Source organism: Diuraphis noxia, unplaced genomic scaffold (genome assembly GCF_037042655.1).
Source record: "Diuraphis noxia isolate RWA-SAM2 unplaced genomic scaffold, SU_Dnox_SAM2 contig0003, whole genome shotgun sequence".
NCBI lineage: Eukaryota > Metazoa > Arthropoda > Insecta > Hemiptera > Aphididae > Diuraphis > Diuraphis noxia.
Genome location: NW_028301713.1, coordinates 39,666,348 through 39,680,181, shown reverse-complemented (window position 1 = coordinate 39,680,181; position 13,834 = coordinate 39,666,348). Strand labels below are relative to the sequence as shown.

At 31.4% G+C, this 13,834-nt stretch overlaps 1 pseudogene; it reads right to left on the bottom strand.

The window, feature by feature from the left end:
* Nucleotides 1-1,186: 1,186 nt before the first annotated feature.
* Nucleotides 1,187-9,842, bottom strand: LOC149057337 (uncharacterized; annotated as a pseudogene).
* Between the last annotated feature and the right edge of the window lie 3,992 nt (nucleotides 9,843-13,834).

Below are 13,834 nucleotides of genomic sequence, written 5' to 3'. Positions count from 1 at the left end.
TGTTTAAAAATGAAAAATATATGATTCAATTTTGAAATATATGTTACTTGAATCGAATTACGTACTTGGAATTTACATTGTTCTATAGAGATTGTTCCCAAAAAATACACTTAACTGAAATCCAGCCCTTAGTTTTTATAAATTAGCAATAAATTATTAAAAAATTAATAAGTACCTACTTTAATCATGCAGATGCGTAGCCAGAATGGAAGCTTTGAGTGTTAGTACTTAGTTCAATCGTATAATCAAAAACAATATTAGAAGTGTGAACAACCCTCAAATTGTATTTAAATATTAAATCAAAACACCCCTCTTTAAAAAATCTTGGCTACGGGCCTGAGTTTTTAGGTAACAGTAATTGTATGCTGGTTTTAGCAGAATTATGCAAATTTAAATATGTGTACAATTTTATAAGAAATCTATTAATTTACCGAAAAAAAAACAAGTAAGGGTAGTGAACCACAGACTCCTCTCATCAAACTAATCATGTATAATAACTATTATCATTTATCACGTCATATTCTTATTGTTCTTAAAGAAACAGATTAAGTAATATCGTATAAACAAAAATAAAATAAAAAATTTACTCAAAACTTCATTAGTTTGGTAGGTACTTGCATTTTTTTCAACCAATTAAATTATAACCAAATTATTATTGTTATTAATTATATAAACAAATAGTTGTATTGTTTTAAATACTAAATCTATACCTACCATAATTTTTTTCTTTTATGAACTGTAAATTGTAATTAATTTTGCCGATGTTTTTAATTAAATAGGTAGTTTTATTATCATGTCCAGTGTCCACGTTTATTTAAAATTAAGTCGTTGCTGTATTTTTTTCAGTTGAATTCAATTTGCATAAACATCTAATGATACGGATGAATGGTTTGTTTTTAAATGTACCTACTCATTTTTCAAAGTTTATATCATGAAATAAATTATTTTATCATTCATCAAAATACGAACACAAGAATATTGTTAATATACTCGACACATTAAATTATTGTTATTCTTCATGATCGTATAATATCATAAATTATTTAATATATGTTTACATTTTGCAGTGATGAATATTAAATCGTTTGTTAACTTATACAGAAATACATCTATATACAAAGCGAATCATTGAGAAATACAGAGACTTTCAAATTTTGTATAACACAATATTATCAAATTTGCGGTAATAAAAAAAGAATTACTTCTTTCTGTTAATAATTAAGCATTGTACGACGCCAATAAAAACAATAACAATAATAACATTAGACTCTAGGGGTCCGCAGTTTTATCCACGTCTACGAAACCAAACACATAGAATTGTCGGAGCACCAAATGGCCTACGTGTACGTTAAGCTTTGCTGCGTAGACGCGACACTTGTCTGCGGTGATTTGACTGTCGTCGTTGTGATTATACTCTCGGCTCAGTTCGGCCAACTCCGTGCCAAAACCGTCGTCTGGTGATTTTAACGCTTCCTCTTCGCTTCCGTCCGGTGACTCTAATGACTCTTGGTCGCTGTCACTGTCCTTGTCTTCCTCTAGTTGTAGGTTGTACCGAGGAAGCATTAAAGTCACCTGGACGTACCGTGACTCATTCGGGTCCAAACGAAAACACAGTGGCCTGTCACCGTTTCCCAGATCAAACGCACCTTTACCAAAGACAGTGGATTCCTCAGTCCAATCTGGTTCTTCTAACAGCGATGCCATCGCCTCACGCTGCTCCGGGTCTGACTGCTTCGCCGTTCGGAGAGTCTCTATGAACTCGAACGCCTCAACGCCGACCATGGGTTCCGACCGCTCCCTTGTCCATTCCATTTGCACGTTGAACCGCACGTTAGTCCCGCTGGTGTTCGTCACCTATACATAGGTATGTATATATAGAACACTAGTTGAACATTTTGAATTCATAGACAAAAATGATTAATAATAATTACAAACAGCCCTAATCAACATAAATATTATGCATTGATTTTTTTTCATCGTATAGGTATTATCTATTATAGACCAGTAAAGTTGTAATATGTTCAAATTGATTGCATAATTTGGTTGTGTTTCTAGGGAAATTAAATTTTCGTACATTTTACTAAGTCTCTCTCTCCTCCTCCCCCACTAAAAACAAATTAGTTTGTATTTATCATGATCATCATAAAACATCTCTCAATACAACTATTGTGAAAAACATGCAAACAAATAAGAATAACTACATAATATTTTTGAGATCTATTTCTCCTGATCAGCCATCTTGACAGAAATGCGGGACCAAGTAGGTGTAAGTAAATTTCGTGATGCATTTTTTGTTATGTGGCCGTGATGTTTATTTTAATTCAATATGAGATAGTAAAAATATAATATAAATAAAAAAATAAATCCCCAGATAAATTTAAAAAATAAAATAAAAAATAAAATGTACCTACATTACAACATTACAACTACACTCATATTATATTTTAATGTTACAGAAAATTTACAAAAACAATTTAAAATAGTTAAGCAATATTTATTACCCGGAATAGAAGCATTTTGTTCGAGTGTTTATGAGTAGTCTGTATTACGTTGAACATGTCGTCGGGTGAGATCGCGCAAGACGGTCTGAGACCGCTACCAGACACCATGACCTGTAACCGCATCGTTTCGGAACTCACCTCCAGCATTTCGTTTATCTTTTCACAGATACAAAAGTATGTTGTAGACATGATACACGAGCAAATGGTGAAATGAAACAGATATTCGGGCCATGCTAGCCACGAGTGTATACGGTTTAGTGTATAATAATAATACATTTGAAAATTTTACATTTGAAATTTGTTTAATATGGAGTATATCTTATCTATATATTAATAATGTATTTTATGGCTTGGTGAATCGTGGTCATACGCTCAATCTGCAGAAACGCACTGAGCGTACATATACCGAGCGGCCGCAGTTGCTAGCTCTCAGATGGGTGACAACTCGAGATTTTTAGCAACCACGTATCCTTACCATACATACAAATTACAAACACGTGTTATACAACCTCAGCAACTTAAAAATCTACAAACAAAAATCTAACCCAATTGCCAATGTTGGCGCGAGTTCCCCTTAGTAAAAAGAAAAAAAAATGTATTTCATCAAATTGCATTTTGCATTTATAAATTACCAACAATTTAAAAAGCCTAACCAATTCTAACCTCCATAATATATTAAAATATTATTAAAAGTCTACACAAAGTATTTTCGCTAACATAATTTTACAATACAATATGGCACTAAAGTTACTCATACTTATTATGCAGTAATACTAACCGGCGCCTCGTGTTCGGGTATGAATGAAATGTTGATCGGCAACGTACGGTCGGGATATAATAACTGTTCACCGTTCAGAGCCTAATGAGATAATGATATGAAAAATATATTACCCTCTGTTCATAGTATATGTAATATGATACATCGATATAATAATGGTTAATAATATTTTATGATTACAAATGCGCAAAAAAAAGGTCCGACCGGGCTCGGCGGCGAAATCTTCAATGGCACTGGGCGCGTTGTCACGTTCTGTACGAATAGCCATTCGTTGTGACGGACGTTTATGGTCCGTTCACCGAAATCAATTCGATCGCTAAACAAGATGATGTTCGGCTTCGTTGTCGGACACACAAGACTCAGCTTTAACGATTCCGTACAGAATCTATATTATTATTATAACTATTTATAACATATTATAATATAGGACAACGATGGAAATAATAATATTAATATTACTTAGTGTGTCTTATAAGTATGTACGTGCGTATCGCCTACAATATCGGATATAACGATTCAACAAGACAAACTACTACTATAAGTCTTGGACTATTATTTATATTTTTAAAAATCGTTATTCGTTTCAGACTTAATTATTTCTGCATTCTGCATTACATAACATTACTTAACTACTCGAGACATGTGATACATGGACATCCGTTCCATCAGCAGGCATTACGCACCATAATAAGTAATTCTCTTATTCAATTACAAAAAAATTATTCTTATATGATTTGAATAGTAAGTAATTAGTATTTAACATTTTTCTAATACTACATTATCAGAATTTCAAAGAAAAATTGAATTGTTTGTATGTTTTATTTGATAATAGTGAAATGGAAAAAGGGTCCCCTGCAAAAGTTAAGATATTTAGAATGCTTACTTACCGTTACCAAGTACTATTTGTTCAATATTCAATGTTAGTAGGCACACCAATTTTAAAACAAAATAATTAAATAAACAGCTTTTCATTACAAAAATTAAAAAAAAATTAAAAATATCTATAAAAAATTGAGATTTTTGTAAAAATATAGTTATATACATATTAGTTGTATACATTGGTATACTTCATCTAACTATATAAAAAATATAAAATTATCTAGGAAAAGATATTTTTTATAGACCATTATTTATCATGCTCAAAAAAAAAAAAATGATTATAAATTTTAATAACTTTAATGCATTATTTACATTTTGTCAAAATATAATATGATTTAATTTAATAATCAACATAACTATTATACCCATATTTTATATTATAATATTTTAAATGACTTTGTTCCCTATAACCTTAACATGTACTAATTTTTAATTTAGAAAATATGAATATACCTATACGTCATATGCCAAAAACGTAACAATAATGGAATACTTATGTATATTAAGTGTTAATAAATAATTAACAATTATTTTGATTTTAGATATTACTTCAACTAGCTAATACAATACCCAAAATATTCTTTTGATTTTTGATTAACAAATTGTACGAAGCATGCAGTAGAAATGATTTTTGTTGTATCATGCATCAATGAATAAAATATTTTATTAGCTTCAAATACTTTGATTTGCTCGTGGTGAAATGGATTATTTGTGTAAACCTGTTGATTGTACCAATTATTAAATGTATGCTGTTAAATTACTTATAATGCATAGATATTTAATAACAAATGAATCCGATTGTTTGTACTAACTTGATTTATGAAAGAATCCTTATCCTCTAAAATTTGATCAACCTTGATTTTTACTAAATCATAATTGAGACATTCTTCAAAAATACTTTGGATCTCATCATCAATCTTCGGTCTAAATAGCACATTAATAGTAATGACCTAAGTGTATAAAATAATAATCATAACAAATCCAATAACAAATATATTTAAATTTATCAACTTCTTTTGAATGTAATATTCCATTCCTAGGCTTAAATTCTACTGTAGAATCATTTGAGACAAACTCAAATCTAATTTTGAAATCCGGAAATGAATTAATGTTGCGTTCGGTTTTAGATGCCAAATTCGATGCTCTTAAATTTTATTACGATTATATAAATTATAAATAGCTAACTCAAAATTAATGTCACAAATGTGGTAATACTCACCTCAAATCAATTTTAAAAACCGAGTAGGACGTGAAATGAGTTTTCCCAAATATGATTTTTTGGACTGACAGTTCTACTGGTACATCATGAATTTTTGCAAGGCATCTTACAATTGCCTGTTTTAGGATACCACTTTCATCAAATGAATATACTTTAACTTTTTCTTTTAACATCGAAATGTGTACTCTGTTTCGTATGAATTCAAGTCTAAATATGTTGAGAATTAAAACACGCTTAAAATTATTAACTTATCTGGTCCGTGATTTAATTCTTTAATGTCGTTTTCGTTGAGTGCTGGATTTTGATTTATAATTGTATCTGACATATTGTGTTCATCAATCGTTTCATTTATCTAAAAAATATATCTTATGAACGAATTTACGACCAATTTCAATTTTTTCGACCGATTACAAAGTTAACACGCAAGTATATAGATAGTCTAGCATATAATTTATTTGACTCACTAATTACTGAATATGGGTAGCCCTACCAATACATAAATTATCAAATAATTGATAAATTAAAAATTAAAAACACTTTCACAGCGTCATTAATATTATAGTGTTAAGTAAATTACTTTTGAAATGTAATAAAATTATGTTACTTTTTTACATTAAATATGTTTTATTTAAATTACATTTACGTTACCCACCATTATTTTTATCACGTTACTTTTTCATTCAAAAAATAGAACGTTACATAAACTTTTTTAAATGAATTTCAAAAGCAATCCATAACGATTAAGGTACATTATTGTTAATTACTTAATATTATACATGAAAAAAATATATAACTATTAATTTCTAGAATCATAATAATGTTTTTGTTGATTAATATTTATTATCCATGACTTTCGAAATCGTAAATCAATTTCATTGATTTATAATTTTTCTTGAATATCCTAGACTAGACCCTAGTTTTTTGTCGTACACATTGTACATAAACAATATCTGATTTTATATGGTCATATTAAATAATATTAAATTTTTGTACACGTATTATTATACTGAAATAACGTAATATTGTTTTGAGCTCAAATGCTCAATCGTCTTACTAGTGTGGTATCATGGTTTTGAAAGGGACATATTTCTGCGTTGACGCCGGTAACTGTATCGCATGTCAATACGAAATCGTCATCGTGCGTATGGACGTTTTGTGGCAAGTCACTTGCTCTAGGGCTATAATGCAGGTGCAGACAAATTTTTTCGCCCGAAAATATAGTACCGAATGCACTAGGATGTATGGAAATTCTCTAAAAATTGTTTAAATGAATTGAATGTTTTCGCCTCTTTTATCGTTATTTTTTTTATCACTATAACGTTTATAATATTTTATTATTTTTTTTTATTACTTCTGGTAGTTTCAAAAATCCATATTCCATTTTAGTTCTTGAATGGTTGGCCAACATGACATTTCGAACGACGGTTTCCATCGTGTTGACCGTACCAAAATCCAACGTATCGGGGGTTAGTTTCAGACCAAACGACGTGGTAACCACCGCCAAGATGCGTACCTCGTGGAATTTCTTACAGTTTGACGGATACACTCGTACCGGGAAATCCAGAACACCGCTTTTTGCGTCGAAATACGTTTTGTATTCGTCCGGGCGCAATATATCGTTCCTTAAAACAATTGTATTCGTCGACGTTATAGATAACAATACGCGTGTAGTGTTTATAATAATGATTCGAATATTGTAATATATAAGCACTTCAAATGCAGCCGAATGAAAATTTCCATCGAAGACCCAGCTTTGAGGTATCCCTTCGAATGGCTGAGCTCTGCGTGTTTGGACAGTTCCCGAGGTAATTTGATTTCGTACGGTACTACCACCCTGCTGGTGTTGCGCAACTGAAAGCTAGCCATCTGCGTGGAACTCGTTAAGTAGCACAGACCGACGTCGATCACGCTGGGCTCTACGAGAATTTGTTGATCTGCGACTCGGCCGATAACGTTCACCCTCTGGAACGAGAAAAAACTGTTAGTTCATGTGACGCTACCAGTAATACCTCATCATCGTATCTATAATGTACGTGGTATCGTGAGACGACCCTTAGGTTTAGGTTTTAACCTAGTCCGACGTTAGTTGCAGTGAGTTATTAGATTTATCCTTATTTACCTGATTCGGAATCGTATACTCGGTATTATCAAATACGATTGTGAAACATTCAGTGACAGACGATAGGGCGAAGTTTCTATTGAATATGACTGGAACTTTTACAGATCTTTTAGCTGGCAATAGCACGTTAATATGGTGTCTCCATATAAAGTTACTGAACATTTGATGAATAACATAATCAATAATAGTATCGGGTATTGTGCCGTTATTGTCCGTTTCCGTTTCATTTAAGTCATAACCTAAGAAGAAACCAGAAAAAATTAAAAAATTAAAATTCTAAATAAGTAAGATAGTTTTTTCAATGATTAATTTTAACTAATTATAATTAAAACTCTTAAATTTGAATGACGTAATTATTGATAATCACATAAAAATGTTTTGAAAAATTATTATTAAAATTATTAACAGCACCATGGCTATATTCACTGAAGTTTTTTTTTTTTTTTAACGCGTTCTCTGTAAGTACGCTAAAAACACAGTCAGCATCACCATTATTTTTCATTATTAAATATTGTTTGGAACTATTATCTTTGCACGAATCACGTACAACTGGGAAACTGAAACAATTTCGGATGTTCAAAGGTCACGTACAGTCAATAGGTAATTGAATAAATGAATATTATAATATTATGACATATCGACGTGCATATAATTGATATATAAATATTTTCATACGTTATCGTTTTGGTAACCAGCTCCGGTTCCGGTTTAATCATATAAAACTTGACTGGAATGTTCAATACGTATTTTAAATCCGATTTGTTTTTTCTCACAGTTTCAAACACTATATTTACTCCGTATAAACTCTGATAGGTTTTGAAATCGGGTAATACTCTTGGTTTAAATGTTACTGAGTAAACGATTGTTGTAGCTGGCAGCACACGACACCAAGTACCAGGTATTACCTAACCAGCAATAAAAAAAATGTCATATTATCCGTAAATAAAACTTCACATTGTACTTCTATGGTATTCATGTCGTCTTGAAGTATCCAATTTGGATCGAACAAATGACTATAATGACACGATACAGTGCTTTTACTACGGTTGGTAACTTTAATCTGTTGTTCCAAAATATTGCGTTCCATTATATTATTTGAGTATCTTTTCATCACCTCCAATAATTATAAAGCCATGTTATAAAATACTTTCTATGGGTAATTAAAAACAACTTTTATATTGAATTTAATATTTATAACTGACTTTAAACTCGACAGGATTTGGACTGAATGTTAATCTATTCTCCATATTTGAAACAGTCTCAAAAACACGCTCATTCAAGCAGTAATCTCTCATAACTTTTGTTTTATAATCTACGAGTTCGAACGTGGGTTCTGACGGTTCCGTCTAAACAATAAACATGCATAATAATATAATATATTAGTATGTAATACAACTTTTCGAAAAAGTAACTGTGAAAAATTATAAAATAATTTATAGATCATATTTTTGTGTTTTATTTTGATATGTCTCTTATTATAATCTTTCCTATTAATATTATCGTCTCACTGGATTAGAACGATCTTTTTCCACTGGTTCATCGATGGTATCGATGTTTGTATAAATAGATTTTTCATCTGATTCGTTATTAGTAGTATGATCTTCGACAATATTCAAACGTTCTTCTGCATAATCACCAAGCATAATTTTTTCTACTATCAACTCGTCCTGGATTTTTTTTAAATTTAATTCAAGCGCTTCTATTCTGGTATTGAGAGAGATATTTTGCATATCATCGCTACTAAAGTAAATATTATGGATAAAATATATAGTAACCTCGTAGATATACAATAAATATGCTAAAAAAAATATAAAAGCATACAATATAGAACTTCTGTCGTGGTACAATTGGTCGTTATTTATTTTTTTAAGGTTTTCTAATTTATCAACCTGTGTTTTTCCGAAAGGGTTCTGAAATAAAATAAATGCGCAAAATATAATATTATATTCAATTGCAATAAAGCTCTGAAATCAAAAGTACTTTAATGGCTTCAGCGCCACGTGTAATTTTCTCGTTAGTTCTTTTAATATTTTCATATTTTTTATCACGTTCCGTTCGATTCTTTGTAGCTATCTCGCGTTTAGACCATTTAGTCAGTGGATATTCGGGCTGAACACGCTTTTTCGCTAACGAGTCGCAATCACTAACCGTTTTGTTAGTTTTAACGACGTCATCTGTTACGTTTTTCTGTAACGGTTTTTCAGCCGATTTGGAATTGATAGTTTCCACAGATAACAATAAGTTCCTCACGCTATGGATGCTTAATTGTTCAATTTCCATTGCAGAGGAATAGTTTGTGGGAACGGACGACTGAAAGGTATCTTTCAAATTTGACGATTCGGACATTACCAATTCCTTTTGATTTAGCAATAAATTAATAATATTATGTAGCCGAAACCCACGAGCGCACAATTTGTTTTAGGTACCTATCTAAACCTTAGGTATACATACAGAGACATAACGTGCATAAACCATATACTTATACACTATACAGTTGCTTAGCAATAAAAAATATCACAAATAGAAATCACCGTCATAGGGTAATGATACCATTGATACCCAATAGATATGTCTTATCATTAGCGTCTATATTTTAATCGATATTTGATTAGAAACATTATTAGATGTGTGTTTTCAATACTTTTATTGCGCCATCACAGTTAGAAGATACAAATCACAAATCACGTTTTAAGTGCTAATCAAATAATTATACTAACATTTTTTTTTTTTTTTTATAAATTTTGATTTTATTTTCAATAGAGCCACGCCTATTTGGTAAGTACCTACAATTAATGGTATACGTCATCAATTCATCATACAAAATACTTTTAAGGTAAACAACGATAAAATTTTGCATCAAATATGATGGTTAGCAATAAGGTTAGAATATACTTCATTTTTTCTAAAAAAAAAATAGTAAACACATTATTCGTTTTTAACTATTGACCATTGGGTCGATGTTACGTACATATATTATATAATATATTTATACAAATACAAATGTTGAATTTTTACGCATACGTCATAAACTCATAAATATTATTTTATTTTACACTTTATTGTGGACTGTATTAGGTATCTAATATATTATATTCTGGCCCATTCCGATATGAACATTATATACCTGCATGCAGTATATAACGTATCTTTTTATTTAAAAAAGTTCTCAATGGTCTTTCTTATATTTTATTGTCTGCGGTGCGACGATGAAAAAAACGGTTTTTATGATAGCGCTGCCGCCGTACCGCCCAGCGTTTATTTTTACACATATACATATTATATACAGTTACATCAGTTGGGAGGTAATACAGCACACGCGTGCGCACACATACACGCACATACCCACATGTTATAACAATAACGTGATATATCTATAAATATTATACTTCTGTCGATTACGTTTTATTTTCACCGCCCCCTTTACTCACCCACCCACCATCATCACACTCACCGCCCCGTTAACGTCAGTGCTTATAATAGAGGATAATATTTTTCCCTTTTCACCTCCCATATAGTCGCGTCCACGCACCACATTCGCATAATAACATATTTTAATATTATATTACGCGCGCACGTACGTGAGTGTTGTGGGTCGTGTTATTATCGTAATAAACACATATAATATGATATATTATATTATGTACACGTGTTGTGTGTGTGTGTGTGAGTGCAGTCGGTCGCTGTCAGACAGCCAGGAGACCGATAAACCGACACAAACGGTCCGTGAAACCGATGCCAACGTGTGTGTATTTCGTATATATGAATGGTATAATATAATATATGATAAACATTAACATACATAGGTATAATAATATACACGAGGCCGGCCTGTTTCGCAACCACTGCAGTCGTCGCCGCCATCGCTCGAAACTCTCATAGCAGCGGCGGGTCCCTTTTTCGCCGCTGCAGCCTTCGTTGTAGCAATCGCCGCCGCCAGACAGTCAGACTACCGATTTGTTCTGCCGTCGGACTGTTCGACTATACACGTCATAATAATATATATATAATAATAGTACAGTAAAATATGACGTATACGGCGATGACATAATGCTACCCAGACACACTCAAACCTCCTAAAAGCCCAACACCACCGCATTATCTCCTCCTCTGCCTATTGCACCGCCACACCGTCTGGGTGATTTTGCACAATCAATCGATCGATGCGTATGGACGAGCTGAAAACAAAGCCATACTTAGAAATTTTTAGGCCTGGATTATTGTTAATCAACATTTTAGTTAAAACTTAGGTTTATATTTATTAGATAAGCTTCCCGTGTTATCTAACCGTGTTATTTTATTTTATTTTTTATCTGATTTTCAACAAATAAAATATTTTTTTGGCGTTGTTTCCTATATTAACGTATAGAAATTGTGAGCTTTAGTGAGCTTCTTATTAACATTACTCTATTGATTTGAATTATCTTTAAAACATCTAAAAATGTATAAATATTTGGATGGGAACAATTAAAAAAATTATTACATTTTTTGTGAAAAGACTCGCACGCGTTTGTCGTTCGCTGTAAGCTTGAACTCTTTTCTGCCCCATATTGATGGAGGAAAAGTGATTCTTCCAAAATATAATTGTTAACTAAACAGTCAACAAAATCTAAAATTTTAAAATTAACCGATTGTATTTCAGATACCTAGTTCAAATGGAAAAAAAATCACCAACTTCCTCAGGACTCAAAAATTATAATCCAAAAATATATGATCGATAGTTGCCAACTTCTCCTTTCGACCCATATTCTTTAGCTAAGCCTGCTCTTGCATCTTTCGCCACCACGATTGTCCTAGGTGAAACCGGCATCCTTTTATCAATGTTTCTGGTCAAATTTTCTGGATTGCCTTGTGAATAGAAACTTTAAAGTCAACATAAATTAAATCAATCTTAAATTCTTAGCACACTTTTGAATATTCTAAATCAATAACTTCAAATGCTTCGGAGTAAGTAACTGTTTGTTTATCTTTTAACGAAAAATATACTTAAGGTACGTAATAATTGTTAAAAAGGCCGCGAATTGTAAATAATTGGCAAAACAATTTTGTACAATATTCAAACGTGCCATCAACATACACTGTTTTAATTTCACTTAAAAATTCTAAATTTGGTTTAAAATATGTAAACATTACTATACCATTAATAAAATCATTTAAAAACAAAAAAGGTTCATTTTCGTTTGTAATACAGTCAATAGCATTTAATGATGAATGGACAGTTAAAATATTCGTTAGCAATTTTGGTAGCTGTTCACTTTGAGCTCGATATAAATTTTTTTTTATAGCGAATATCTGTAATTTTTAAGGTAGATTTAACACTGACATCAATGCTTTCTTTTAAATGTCAATGCATTAGTTTAACTAAACTGTTATACGGGGGGTATAGGCGGTATAGCTCACGTAGGCGGTGTACGAAGACTGAACTGTAGTAAAAGATATACTAAAACCAATAATATTGAATACTATTAACAGTAGATACTGTAGGTACCTACTTAATCAAGTATTTTATATCAGCTTGGGAAATCCAGAACATTGCGAAACTAAATGCTGTATACACATATAAATATAATACAAACCTTTACTAATAATCCATATAGTATAAGTAGAATAGAAGTTGTGTTTTATTGTTCACAATGACGATGAATGAATTTGCTTATTAATCAGGAATCAGGTATCGGTAATAAAATCCATCTATTATCGTAGTTTATATTATTACTGAAACACCATATCGGAGCCCAGGTTCCCTTATAATTAATATACCTCGGAGAACCGCTGAAAACGAAATAAAAATTCTAATGCCTAGCTAATACAGTGGGACGCAATTCAAGTCGTGTATACCTTTTTAACGGGACGCAACTAAGATGCCCCGAACATTAAATACTATGTTTATATAATAATTACTTTGTATTATATCTATTATACGATACATTAATTAGGTACATAACACAACTTTTTACTTTCAATGATGTAACTTAGCCTGTACTATACCCAAATTTCTGACCATCGAATTTTCATATTTCCATTTTAAAATAATGTTCATTGTTCACTGCGATTTTATCCTTCTGTGTATGGACTTAGAAAACAATATGTCATCGCCTCTTCCGTTGCCCGCAGGACTTATGCACGTGCACAATGCTCTGCACCATCTTATGCAATTGTTAATTTTTTTTGAATGGTTGATCTGAACAACCTCTAGACACGCTTGATCATTGCAAAACGTTGATTATATGTATCGTTGAGTTAACGGCATCAGAGAATTCTGGATAAGGGTGTATTTATTCTTTGTTTTTTTTACAAATTACCTACAAAACTTAACATATGAGGCATAGAAATAAAACGCT